Genomic DNA, 14,911 nt, shown 5'->3' with positions numbered 1-14,911 from the left:
GTGAGTATCTCTAACCAATGGATCAGTGGTTCACCAATCAGGGCCTTGAAGGGCTTGGAAACAGTAACAAGGTATAATGAACAAAACATTTGGGAGAATGTTTCTTTGGGACCATCAGGCGACGTCCTGGCAATTGATACACAGAAATTATCTTGCAAATTTCCATTGAAACGTGTCTAGAACATTAATATTTTACATTCTGAGAACATGTTTTACGTACACTACCGTTCAAAAGTTTGGGGTCACTTAGAAATGTCCTTGTTTTTTAAAGACAAGCACATTTTTTTGTCCATGAAAATAACATCACATTGATTAGAAATACAGTGTAGAAATTGTTAATGTTGTAAATGACTACAGTAGCTGGAAACGGCTTATTTTTAATGGAATATCTACATAGTCGTACAGAGGCCCATTATCAGCAAACATCACTCCTGTGTTTCAATGGCACGTTGTTAGCTAATCAAAGTTTATCATTTTAAAAGGCTAATTGATCATTAGAAAACCCTTTTGCAATTATGTTAGCACAGCTGAAAACTATCATCCTGATTAAAGAAGCAATAAAACTTGCCTTCTTTAGACTAGTTGAGTATCTGGAGCATCAGCATTTGTGTGTTCGATGACAGGCTCAAAATGGTCAGGAACAAAGAACTTTCTTCTGAAATGTATGAGTATATTCTTGTTCCAAGGAATGAAGGCTATTCCATGCGAGAAATTGCCAAGAAACTTAAGATCTCATACAACGCTGTGTACTACTCCCTTCACAGAATAGTGCAAACTGGCCCTAACCAGAATAGAAAGAGGAGTGGGAGGCCCTGGTGCACAACTGAGCAAGAGGACAAGTACATTAGAGTGTATAGTTAGAGAATCAGATGCCTCACAAGTCCTCAACTGGCAGCTTCATTATAATGGTACCCACAAAACACCAACTCCGGGATGCTGGCCTTCTGGGCAGAGTGTCTGTGTTCTTTTGTCCATCTTAATCTTTTATTTTTATTGGCCAGTCTGAGATATGGCTTTTTCTTTGTAACTCTGCCTAGAACTCCAGCATCCCGGAGTCGCCTCTTCACTGTTGACGTTGAGACTAGTGTTTTGCGGGTACTATTTAATGAAGCTGCCAGTTGAGGACTTGTGAGGCGTCTGTTTCAATTTTTTGGGGTTGTCATTACATACCACCGGGAAAATATTTTGGACATCAGAGTGGCGGTAACTCACCAGCATTACCAGCATTACGACCAGGAATCCGACTTTCCCGAATCAGATCCTTTGTTCGTACCCCCCAGGGCAACTGAACTGATTCCAGAGGCTGATCCTAAAAACTTTTGGCAGAGAAGAGGTATTCGTTGTGGACTTCTAGTCCAACCCAGGGGCGTGCACACCACCCATCGCCTCTGAGTATATTACTCGCTAATGTTCAGTCTCTGTGTAAGGGTTTTCTTCTGGTGAAAGAGAGTCAGACCAAAATGCGGCGTGGCTATTGCGATCCATGTTTAATGAAACAAAGTAAACACAAATCAAATACAAAAACAATAAACGTACCACGAAAACCGAAACAGCCTAATACTGGTGCAAAGTAACACAGAGACAGTAACAAGGACAATCACCCCCAAAACCCAACACCAAACAGGCTACCTAAATATGGTTCCCAATCAGAGACAATGACGAACACCTGCCTCTGATTGAGAACCATATCAGGCCAAACATAGAACTAGACAAACTAGACATGTAACATAGAATGCCCACTCAGCTCACACACTGACCAACCAAAACATAGAAACATACAAAGCAAACTATGGTCAGGGTGTGACACTCTGAATAATAAAGTTGATGAGCTCAGTGCGAGGATTTCCTTCCAGAGAGACATCAGGAATTGTAACACACTCTGTTTCACTGAAATAAAAAACTGTCTGAATCCATACAGCCAGTCAGTTCATCGCGCAGACAGGAATAAATATCTCTCCGGGTAAAGTCCTTTTGTTCACCCGGTCCAGAATACCTCACAATGAAATGCCGACCATATTACCTCCCAAAATAATTATCTTTGGTTATAGTCACAGCCTTGTATATTCCCCCTCAAGCTGATACCACAACGGCCCTCAAAGAACTTCAATGGACTTTATGCAAACTGGAAAATGCAACCATTTTGCTCATCCCTTCCTATAGGCAAAAACTCGAACAGGAAGTACCCATGCTAAGGTCTATTCAATGCTGATCTGACCAATCGGAATCCACGCTTCAAGACTGTTTTGATCACGCGGACTGGGATATCTTACGGGTAGCCTCAGAGAATAACATTGACAAATACTCTGATACTATGACTGAGTTTATCAGGAAGTGTATAGGGGATGTTCTACCGACTGTGACTATTAAAACCTAACCAGAAACCGTGGATAGCTGGCAGTGTTCATGCAATAACCATGTCTCAAACATTAATATATTATGTTCTGAGGACAGAGAAATCATGTTCTGTATATGTTTGGTGGGACGTTGATGGAATATTCTCCTAACCTACAGAAAACTGGACACGTTCATTTTCTTGCAAAGTTCCCTTGAAATGTGTCCAGGACATTCTTAGAACATGGTAATCATGTTCTGAGAAAGTTCTCTTTGAGATTAAGGGAATGGTCTTTTGGAAACATTCCTTGCACATCACAGGACCATTCCTATGAGAACGTTAATGACCTAATGTGACTCATAAGGGAACGTTCTCTAAAGTTGTGGGAACTTTTGTTGTTAGCTGGGTTGTCCATGGGATCAGCTGACACTCACTCACTCACTCACTCACTCACTCACTCACTCACTCACTCACTCACTCACTCACTCACTCACTCACACTTTTTCCCCTCACTCCTTCATTCACAAACTCCCTCTTTCACTCACAATGGGTGGAAAGAATACTGAAAAATCCCACTCAAATAGAGGTACTGTTGCTTTAATGACATTTTAATCAGGTACAGTAGAAGTAAAATTATTGAAGCTACTCAATTTAAGTAACAAGAGTAGTCTGTTGCTCTACACACAGGCACGCAAACACACGCATACACACACACACACCCACACACACAAATATACACACTCCTCTAATAAAGCCTCAAAATGTCAGCTGTCAACATTACAAGTGGTCCTCATCATAGTTAACTGGTTATGACATTGTGTACCACTTTTGGCGGGTACCACTTGTGTATGCTGGCGCTGTGTGTGTCCTTCTGCCGGACAGTCTGCATGCCTGCTTGTTTGGTAGCAATGGGGGCTATATGTGGGGTCATGGCGTGTGTGTGTGTGTGAACAAAAATTTGACCAACTGGGAACATTTTGTTTTTCCCCACGAGGTCAAATGCTATTTCTAGGGGGTTTAGGGTTAAGACCCTTTGACTTTTTCCACATTTTGGTACATTACAGCCTTATTCTGAAATAGATTAAATAAATACAACTCTCATCAATCTACACACATACGAAGCAAAAACAGGTTTTTAGACATTTTTGGATATAATTTGTTTTTAAATTAAAAATATATTTATATATTCAGACCCTTTGCTATGAGACTCGAAATTGAGCTCAGGTGCATCCTGTTTCAATGTATCATCCTTGAGATGTTTCTGCAACTTGATTAGAGTCCACCTGTGGTAAATTCAATTGATTGGACATGATTTGGAAAGGCACACACCTGTCTATATAACGTCCCACAGTTGAAAGTGCACATCAGAGAAAAGAAAAACAAGCCATGAGGTCGAAGGAATCGTCTGTAGAGCTCCGAGACAAGATTGTGTCGAGGCACAGATCTGGGGACGGTTACCAAAACATTTCTGCAGCATTGAAGGTCCCCAAGAACACAGTGGCCTCCATCAATCTTAAATGGAAGAAGTTTGGAACCACCAAGACTCTTCCTAGAGCTGGCTGCACGGCCAAACTGAGAAATCAGGGGAGAAGGATATTGATTAGAGCTCCAGAGTTCCTCTGTGGAGATGGGAGAACCTTCCAGGAGGACAACCATCTCCGCAGCACTCCACCAATCAGGCCTTTATGGTAGAGTGGCCAGACTGAAGCCCCTCCTCAGACAGCCCACGTGGAGTTTGCCAAAAGGCACCTAAAGACCCTCAGACCACAAGAAACAAGAGTGTCTGGTCTGATGAAACCAAGATTGAACTCTTAGGCCTGAATGCCAAGTATCAGGTCTGGAGGAAACCTAGAACCATCCATACAGTGAAGAATGGTGGTTGCAGTATCATGCTGTGGGAATGTTTTTTAGTGGCAGGGACTGGGAGACTAGTCAGGCTTGAGGCAAAGATGAATGGAGAAAAGTACAGAGAGATCCTTAATAAGAACCTGCTCCAGAGCGCTCACAACCTCAGAATGATTGCGAAGGGTCACCTTCCAACAGGAAAACGACCCTAAGCACACAGCCAAGAGAACACAGAACTGGCTTCAGGACAAGTCTCTTAATGTCCTTGAGTGGCCCAGCCAGAGCCCGGACTTGCACGCAATCTAACATCTCTGGAGAGACCTGAAAATAGCTGTGCAGCAACACTCCACATCCAATCTGACAGAGCTTGAGAGGATCTGCAGAGAAGAATGGGTGAAACTCCCCATACACAGGTATACCAAGCTTGTAGCGTCACTCGAAGCTTAACCGCTGCCAAAGGTGCTTCAACAAAGTGCTGAGTAAAGGGTCTGAATACCCTTTAATTTTAAGTCAATTAGCTAACATTTAAAATACAAAACAAAATGTTTTTTGCTTTGTCATTATGGGGTATTGTGTGTAGAGTGATGAGGAATAAAAACAATACATTTTAGAATAAGGATGTAACCTAACAAAATGTGGAAAAAGTTGAGGGGTCTGAATACTTTCTGGAGGCACTCTATATATGAAGGAGAGGGCAACCAGACAATGGATCTGCATTTCATTATAGGATGTGTGACTGCCACGTGCCCAGTTATAGGATGAGTGATTACATTGCTTCGGTCTCCTGAAATGCAATGGCCTAAATATCTCTCTCATTGTGGCAGAGGCAGTTTGGAACATGAAGTTATAGGTGTGTACTCATCGCTCTCTGTTTCTTTTCACCATTCCTCTCGTTACACCTTCTCGCTGTCTGGAAAACGATGCATTAAATCAGAACATGTACAACTTTTGTTGGAAGCAAGTTTGATCAGACTCTGATAATAAATACTAGTGCAACATTGTTAATCCAATTTTGTTTGCTAGCTACAGCAGGCTAATTGTCAAAATGATCTGGCAACGATAGTTTAAATAAATTGTGTATGTAGAATGACATTTACTTTTAAGGGGAGTAATCAAGCCAACTCCAATGCAAAAGGAGACATTTGACATAACTGCAGGGAACAGAGATTAAGGTTGCTCTTTCAATTACCAAAATATAACACACACACACAAACACACCACAGGCCCAGTAATCTGACTGCACCACAGGGGCTCTGCACACACAGACAGACACACAGACAGACACACAGACATACTCACACACGCACACTCCTCATAAGAAATCTACAATGAGTTGTGTGTATGAGTGGCAGTTTTCTTTATCACAGTAGTGGCCCAGAGAGGATTTAGCTAATCAAAGTTTAGTGGTCGTGTACACAAATTTGCAGATGTTATCGCAGGTGCAGAGAATTGCTTCTGTTTCTGGCTCCAACAGTGCAGTAATATCTAGCAATATAATAACAATACAGACATAATCCAAAAAATGAAAACACAAAAAAACTAGAAATTAAGAAATAATCAGAACGAGCAATGTCAGAGTCCGGAATATGTTAGGGATGTAACGATTCACCAATATGGATCGGTCCAGATACGATTGGTCCGTGGACCCTAAACCGATCCAAAGGTAGCATGCATCGGTCAACAAATCGATTATAACATTACGAATCACCTATTCACTAAAACGTTTTCCTCATATTACATTCTTTCTACCTTCCAAAAATACCTAATATTTTGTGACCACTAATGCGTCCTCTCCTTCAGTGTAGAACTTAGCAGGTCTGTGTTTACTGTTATTGATCTACAAGTCATTTTGCATGTTGAACAACCCCAGGGAAAATCAGATGCCTATTGAAACTGCGCACTGTGGCCTGCTTCCCGTACTGACCAATGCCAGTGTCACGACTCCTACCGAAGGTGGCTCCCCTTCCCGTTCGGGTGGTCGTTGTTCCTCCCCCTCCTTGTCTGTTTACTAGTTACACCTGTTGTTAATTAGGTTTATTATTTGGGCTTTATTAGCCAGCCGGCCGCCTGCTGGCTGTGCGGGATTGTTTTATGTGTACTCATTGTACACGCCTGTATGTCACGGTTCTTCGTGTACGTGAGTTGTTTTTGTGGACTGTTTAGTTCCCCTATGTTTTGGGGCATTTGTTTTGAGTGGCGTCTGTTTTCACCTGGTTGGAGAATAAAGAAGTAGCGCTACTCTGAACTCTCTGTCTCCTGCGTCTGAATCCTTCCTCCACTACACCCTGGGCATTACAGAATCCCACACCGGTAAATATGGAGTCAGCAGGAGCAGCGGCCAATCCCCTCCCATCGATGGAGGAACATGTCCTCCACCACACCACCGTCCTCCATCATACCACCGTCCTCCATCATACCACCGTCCTCCATCATACCACCGTCCCCCATCATACCACCGTCCTCCATCATACCACCGTCCTCCATCATACCACCGTCCTCCATCATACCACCGTCCTCCATCATACCACCGTCCCCCATCATACCACCGTCCTCCATCATACCACCGTCCTCCATCATACCACCGTCCTCCATCATACCACCGTCCTCCATCATACCACCGTCCTCCATCATACCACCGTCCTCCATCATACCACCGTCCTCCATCATACCACCGTCCTCCATCATACCACCGTCCTCCATCATACCACCGTCCTCCATCATACCACCGTCCTCCATCATACCACCGTCCTCCATCATACCACCGTCCCCCATCATACCACCGTCCCCCATCATACCACCGTCCTCCATCATACCACCGTCCTCCATTGGATAGGATCTGCCTTGGACCAAATGATGGAGAGAATGGACCGATGGGAGAGGAGTGGTCTCCTCTCTCCACCTTCGGCTTCCCCAGCTCAGGATTCCCCTTCTCCTCTCTCCCCATCCCCCGGCTCCAGCGCTCTCCGTCTTGCGCTCCCGAGGGCTTATGATGGAGCGGCGGTGGGGTGTCAGGGGTTCTTACTCCAACTTGAACTGTACCTGGCGACCGTGAGACCCACTCCCTCTGGAGCGGAGAGGGTGAGTGTCCTCGTGTCCTGCCTGACGGGTCGTGCTCTGGAGTGGGCAAATGCGGTCTGGAATGGCCCAGACTCAACGAAGGAGCACTACCCGGAGGGTCTGAATACTTATGTAAATGTGACATTTAAGTTTTGTATTTTTAGTATATTAGCCAAAATTTAAAATACAAAAAAAACTGTTTTTTGCTTTGTCATTATGGGGTATTGTGTGTAGAGTGATGAGGAATAAAAACAATACATTTTAGAATAAGGATGTAACCTAACAAAATGTGGAAAAGTTGAGGGGTCTGAATACTTTCTGAAGGCACTCTATATATGAAGGAGAGGGCAACCAGACAATGGATCTGCATTTCATTATAGGATGTGTGACTGCCACGTGCCATTTACATTACATTTACATTTAAGTCATTTAGCAGACGCTCTTATCCAGAGCGACTTACAAATTGGTGCATTCACCTTATGACATCCAGTAGAACAGTCACTTTACAATAGTGCATCTAAATCTTAAAGGGGGGTGAGAAGGATTACTTATCCTATCCTAGGTATTCCTTAAAGAGGTGGGGTTTCAGGTGTCTCCGGAAGGTGGTGATTGACTCCGCTGTCCTGGCGTCGTGAGGGAGTTTGTTCCACCATTGGGGGCCAGAGCAGCGAACAGTTTTGACTGGGCTGAGCGGGAACTGTACTTCCTCAGTGGTAGGCAGGCGAGCAGGCCAGAAGTGGATGAATGCAGTGCCCTTGTTTGGGTGTAGGGCCTGATCAGAGCCTGGAGGTACTGAGGTGCCATTCCCCTCACAGCTCCGTAGGCAAGCACCATGGTCTTGTAGCGGATGCGAGCTTCAACTGGAAGCCAGTGGAGAGAGCGGAGGAGCGGGGTGACGTGAGAGAACTTGGGAAGGTTGAACACCAGACGGGCTGCGGCGTTCTGGATGAGTTGTAGGGGTTTAATGGCACAGGCAGGGAGCCCAGCCAACAGCGAGTTGCAGTAATCCAGACGGGAGATGACAAGTGCCTGGATTAGGACCTGCGCCGCTTCCTGTGTGAGGCAGGGTCGAACTCTGCGGATGTTGTAGAGCATGAACCTACAGGAACGGGCCACCGCCTTGATGTTAGTTGAGAACGACAGGGTGTTGTCCAGGATCACGCCAAGGTTCTTAGCGCTCTGGGAGGAGGACACAATGGAGTTGTCAACCGTGATGGCGAGATCATGGAACGGGCAGTCCTTCCCGGGAGAAAGAGCAGCTCCGTCTTGCCGAGGTTCAGCTTGAGGTGGTGATCCGTCATCCACACTGATATGTCTGCCAGACATGCAGAGATGCGATTCGCCGCCTGGTCATCAGAAGGGGGAAAGGAGAAGATTAATTGTGTGTCGTCTGCATAGCAATGATAGGAGAGACCATGTGAGGTTATGACAGAGCCAAGTGACTTGGTGTATAGCGAGAATAGGAGAGGACCTAGAACAGAGCCCTGGGGGACACCAGTGGTGAGAGCGCGTGGTGAGGAGACAGATTCTCGCCACGCCACCTGGTAGTAGCGACCTGTCAGGTAGGACACAATCCAAGCGTGGGCCGCGCCGGAGATGCCCAACTCGGAGAGGGTGGAGAGGAGGATCTGATGGTTCACAGTATTGAAGGCAGCCGTCAGGTCTAGAAGGATGAGAGCAGAGGAGAGAGAGTTAGCTTTAGCGGTGCGGAGCGCCTCCGTGATACAGAGAAGAGCAGTCTCAGTTGAATGACTAGTCTTGAAACCTGACTGATTTGGATCGAGAAGGTCATTCAGAGAGAGATAGCGGGAGAGCTGGCCAAGGACGGCACGCTCAAGAGTTTTGGAGAGAAAAGAAAGAAGGGATACTGGTCTGTAGTTGTTGACATCGGAGGGATCGAGTGTAGGTTTTTTCAGAAGGGGTGCAACTCTCGCTCTCTTGAAGACGGAAGGGACGTAGCCAGCGGTCAGGGATGAGTTGATGAGCGAGGTGAGGTAAGGGAGAAGGTCTCCGGAAATGGTCTGGAGAAGAGAGGAGGGGATAGGGTCAAGCGGGCAGGTTGTTGGGCGGCCGACCGTCACAAGACGCGAGATTTCATCTGGAGAGAGAGGGAGAAAGAGGTCAGAGCACAGGGTAGGGCAGTGTGAGCAGAACCAGCGGTGCCGTTTGACTTAGCAAACGAGGATCGGATGTCGTCGACCTTCTTTTCAAAGTGGTTGACGAAGTTATAGGATGAGTGATTACATTGCTTCTGTCTCCTGAAATGCAATGGCCTAAATATCTCTCTCATTGTGGCAGAGGCAGTTTGGAACATGAAGTTATAGGTGTGTACTCATCGCTCTCTGTTTCTTTTCACCATTCCTCTCGTTACACCTTCTCGCTGTCTGGAAAACGATGCATTAAATCAGAACATGTACAACTTTTTATGAAGCAAGTTTGATCAGACTCTGATAATAAATACTAGTGCAACATTGTTAATCCAATTTTGTTTGCTAGCTACAGCAGGCTAATTGTCAAAATGATCTGGCAACGATAGTTTAAATAAATTGTGCATGTAGAATGACATTTACTTTTAAGGGAAGTAATCAAGCCAACTCCAATGCAAAAGGAGACATTTGACATAACTGCAGGGAACAGAGATTAAGGTTGCTCTTTCAATTACCAAAATATAACACACACACACAAACACACCACAGGCCCAGTAATCTGACTGCACCACAGGGGGTCTGCACACACAGACAGACACACAGACAGACATACTCACACACGCACACTCCTCTTATAAGAAATCCACAATGAGTGGTGTGTATGAGTGGCAGTTTTCTTTATCACAGTAGTGGCCCAGAGAGGATTTAGCTAATCAAAGTTTAGTGGTCGTGTACACAAATTTGCAGATGTTATCGCAGGTGCAGAGAATTGCTTCTGTTTCTGGCTCCAACAGTGCAGTAATATCTAGCAATATAATAACAATACAGACATAATCCAAAAAATGAAAACACAAAAAAACTAGAAATTAAGAAATAATCAGAACGAGCAATGTCAGAGTCCGGAATATGTTAGGGATGTAACGATTCACCAATATGGATCGGTCCAGATACGATTGGTCCGTGGACCCTAAACCGATCCAAAGGTAGCATGCATCGGTCAACAAATCGATTATAACATTACGAATCACCTATTCACTAAAACGTTTTCCTCATATTACATTCTTTCTACCTTCCAAAAAGACCTAATATTTTGTGACCACTAATGCGTCCTCTCCTTCAGTGTAGAACTTAGCAGGTCTGTGTTTACTGTTATTGATCTACAAGTCATTTTGCATGTTGAACAACCCCAGGGAAAATCAGATGCCTATTGAAACTGCGCACTGTGGCCTGCTTCCCGTACTGACCAATGCCAGTGTCACGACTCCTACCGAAGGTGGCTCCCCTTCCCGTTCGGGTGGTCGTTGTTCCTCCCCCTCCTTGTCTGTTTACTAGTTACACCTGTTGTTAATTAGGTTTATTATTTGGGCTTTATTAGCCAGCCGGCCGCCTGCTGGCTGTGCGGGATTGTTTTATGTGTACTCATTGTACACGCCTGTATGTCACGGTTCTTCGTGTACGTGAGTTGTTTTTGTGGACTGTTTAGTTCCCCTATGTTTTGGGGCATTTGTTTTGAGTGGCGTCTGTTTTCACCTGGTTGGAGAATAAAGAAGTAGCGCTACTCTGAACTCTCTGTCTCCTGCGTCTGAATCCTTCCTCCACTACACCCTGGGCATTACAGAATCCCACACCGGTAAATATGGAGTCAGCAGGAGCAGCGGCCAATCCCCTCCCATCGATGGAGGAACATGTCCTCCACCACACCACCGTCCTCTCCATCATCATACCACCGTCTTCCATCATACCACCGTCTTCCATCATACCACCGTCCTCCATCATACCACCGTCCTCCATCACACCACCGTCCTCAATCATACCACCGTCCTCCATCATACCACCGTCCATCGTCTTCCATCATACCACCGTCCTCCATCATACCACCGTCCTCCATCATACCACCGTCCTCCATCATACCACCGTCCTCCATCATACCACCGTCCCCCATCATACCACCGTCCCCCATCATACCACCGTCCTCCATCATACCACCGTCCTCCATTGGATAGGATCTGCCTTGGACCAAATGATGGAGAGAATGGACCGATGGGAGAGGAGTGGTCTCCTCTCTCCACCTTCGGCTTCCCCAGCTCAGGATTCCCCTTCTCCTCTCTCCCCATCCCCCGGCTCCAGCGCTCTCCGTCTTGCGCTCCCGAGGGCTTATGATGGAGCGGCGGTGGGGTGTCAGGGGTTCTTACTCCAACTTGAACTGTACCTGGCGACCGTGAGACCCACTCCCTCTGGAGCGGAGAGGGTGAGTGTCCTCGTGTCCTGCCTGACGGGTCGTGCTCTGGAGTGGGCAAACGCGGTCTGGAATGGCCCAGACTCAACGAAGGAGCACTACCCGGAGGGTCTGAATACTTATGTAAATGTGACATTTAAGTTTTGTATTTTTAGTATATTAGCCAAAATTTAAAATACAAAAAAAACTGTTTTTTGCTTTGTCATTATGGGGTATTGTGTGTAGAGTGATGAGGAATAAAAACAATACATTTTAGAATAAGGATGTAACCTAACAAAATGTGGAAAAAGTCGAGGGGTCTGAATACTTTCTGAAGGCACTCTATATATGAAGGAGAGGGCAACCAGACAATGGATCTGCATTTCATTGTAGGATGTGTGACTGCCACGTGCCCAGTTATAGGATGAGTGATTACATTGCTTCTGTCTCCTGAAATGCAATGGCCTAAATATCTCTCTCATTGTGGCAGAGGCAGTTTGGAACATGAAGTTATAGGTGTGTACTCATCGCTCTCTGTTTCTTTTCACCATTCCTCTCGTTACACCTTCTCACTGTCTGGAAAACGATGCATTAAATCAGAACATGTACAACTTTTGTTGGAAGCAAGTTTGATCAGACTCTGATAATAAATACTAGTGCAACATTGTTAATCCAATTTTGTTTGCTAGCTACAGCAGGCTAATTGTCAAAATGATCTGGCAACGATAGTTTAAATAAATTGTGCATGTAGAATGACATTTACTTTTAAGGGAAGTAATCAAGCCAACTCCAATGCAAAAGGAGACATTTGACATAACTGCAGGGAACAGAGATTAAGGTTGCTCTTTCAATTACCAAAATATAACACACACACACAAACACACCACAGGCCCAGTAATCTGACTGCACCACAGGGGGTCTGCACACACAGACAGACACACAGACAGACAGACACAGACAGACACACAGACAGACATACTCACACACGCACACTCCTCATAAGAAATCTACAATGAGTGGTGTGTATGAGTGGCAGTTTTCTTTATCACAGTAGTGGCCCAGAGAGGATTTAGCTAATCAAAGTTTAGTGGTCGTGTACACAAATTTGCAGATGTTATCGCAGGTGCAGAGAATTGCTTCTGTTTCTGGCTCCAACAGTGCAGTAATATCTAGCAATATAATAACAATACAGACATAATCCAAAAAATGAAAACACAAAAAAACTAGAAATTAAGAAATATCAGAACGAGCAATGTCAGAATGAGCAATGTCAGAGTCCGGAATATGTTAGGGATGTAGCGATTCACCAATATGGATCGGTCCAGATACGATTGGATCGGTTTAGGGTCCACGGACCAAAGGTAGCATGCATTGGTCAACAAATCGATTATAACATTACGAATCACCTATTCACTAAAACGTTTTCCTCATATTACATTCTTTCTACCTTCCAAAAAGACCTAATATTTTGTGACCACTAATGTGTCCTCTCCTTCAGTGTAGAACTTAGCATGTCTGTGTTTACTCTTATTGATCTACAAGTCATTTTGCATGTTGAACAACCCCAGGGAAAATCAGACGCCTATTGAAACTGCGCACTGTGGCTCCAGCGCTCTCTGTCTTGCGCTCCCGAGGGATTATGATGGAGCAACGGCGCGGTGTCAGGGGTTCTTACTCCAACTAGAACTGTACCTGGCGACCAACCGTGAGACCCACTCCCTCTGGAGCGGAGAGGGTGAGTGTCCTCGTCTCCTGCCTGACGGGTCATGCTCTGGAGTGGGCAAATGCGGTCTGGATTGGCCTAGACTCAGCCAAGGAGCACTACCCGGAAATCACCCGCCGGTTTCGTGCTGTGTTTGACCACCATCCAGAGGGCCGAGCGGCGGGAGAACGACTGTTCCACCTTAGGCAGGAGAAGAGGAGCGCACAGGATTACGGGCAGGAGTTCTGGACCTTGGCCGCTGGGTATGGGTGGAACGACAGGGCCCTTATAGACCAATACTGGTGTAGTCTCCGGAAGGACGTCCGCAAGGAGCTAGCGTTTCTAGATGAACTAATTGACATGTCTATCCGGCTGGACAATCTGCTGGCTGCTTGCGGGCGTTCGGAGAGGGTCCTGTGCGTTCCACCACCCAGCACCCCCGCTGCCATTCTGATGGAGTTGGGAGGGCCCGTGCCGTGGGGTACCGGAGGAGGAGGCTCCCCCTGCACCAGCTGTGGTCGGAGAGGACACACGGCCGATCGGTGCTGGGGGGTGCCCGTCTGGAAGTCGAGACGGCAGGCGGAACGCTTCTCGGTCACCCAGGTGAGTCAGCACCAAACTCACCCAGAACCCCCTGTTCGTCACATGTTTGTCTTGATTTTTTTCCTTCATTTTTTCCCCTCTTCCCAGCATAAGGCACTAGTCGATTCAGGTGCAGCTGGGAACTTTATGGATTGCGGACTCGCCATCAAGCTGGGTGTTCCGCTTGTGCCGATAGATTCTCCCTTTCCTGTGCACTCCCTAGATAGCCGGCCATTAGGGTCAGGGTTGGTCAGGGAGGCCACGGTTCCACTGGACATGGTGACGCAGGGGAATCATAGGGAGCGTATAAGTCTCTTTATTATCGATTCGCATGTGTTTCTAGTGGTGCTGGGGATTCCCTGGCTGGCTCGGCACAATTCTAAGATTTCGTGGAGACAAGGGGTTCTCCAGGGGTGGTCAGAGGAGTGTTCTGGAAGGTGTCTGGGAGTTTCCATCAGTGCCACGTCGGTGGAGAGTCCAGACCAGGGTTCCACGGTGTGCAATCCTCCCCGAATATGCCGATTTTGCAATCGCTTTCAGTAAAAGGAAAGCGACTAAATTACCACCTCACCGACCGGGAGGGGATTGTGCGATAGATCTACAGGTAAACGCTGTGCTTCCCAAGAGTCACGTGTACCCATTGTCCCAGGAGGACACGTTGGCTATGGAGACATACATCATGGAGTCTCTGGGACAGGGGTACATTCGGCGCTCCATCTCACCCGTCTCCTCAAGTTTCTTTTTTGTGAAGAAAAAGCATGGAGGTCTGCGTCTGTGCATTGATTATAGAGGTCTAAATGCCATCACAGTGGGGTTTAGTTACCCACTACCTCTCATCGCTACAGCGGTGGAATCATTTCACGGAGCACAGTTCTTCACAAAACTGGATCTCAGGAGCGAGTAAAGTCTGGTGCGTATTCGGGATGGAGACGAGTGGAAAACCGCGTTTAGTACCACATCAGGCCACTATGAGTACCTCGTCATGCCGTATGGGTTAAAGAATGCTCCAGCCATCTTTCGATCCTTTGTAG

This window comes from Oncorhynchus keta, chromosome 27 (assembly GCF_023373465.1).
Source record: "Oncorhynchus keta strain PuntledgeMale-10-30-2019 chromosome 27, Oket_V2, whole genome shotgun sequence".
Lineage (NCBI taxonomy): Eukaryota > Metazoa > Chordata > Actinopteri > Salmoniformes > Salmonidae > Oncorhynchus > Oncorhynchus keta.
The sequence above is the reverse complement of the archived record's forward strand: the minus strand, read 5'-3'. Positions refer to the sequence as shown.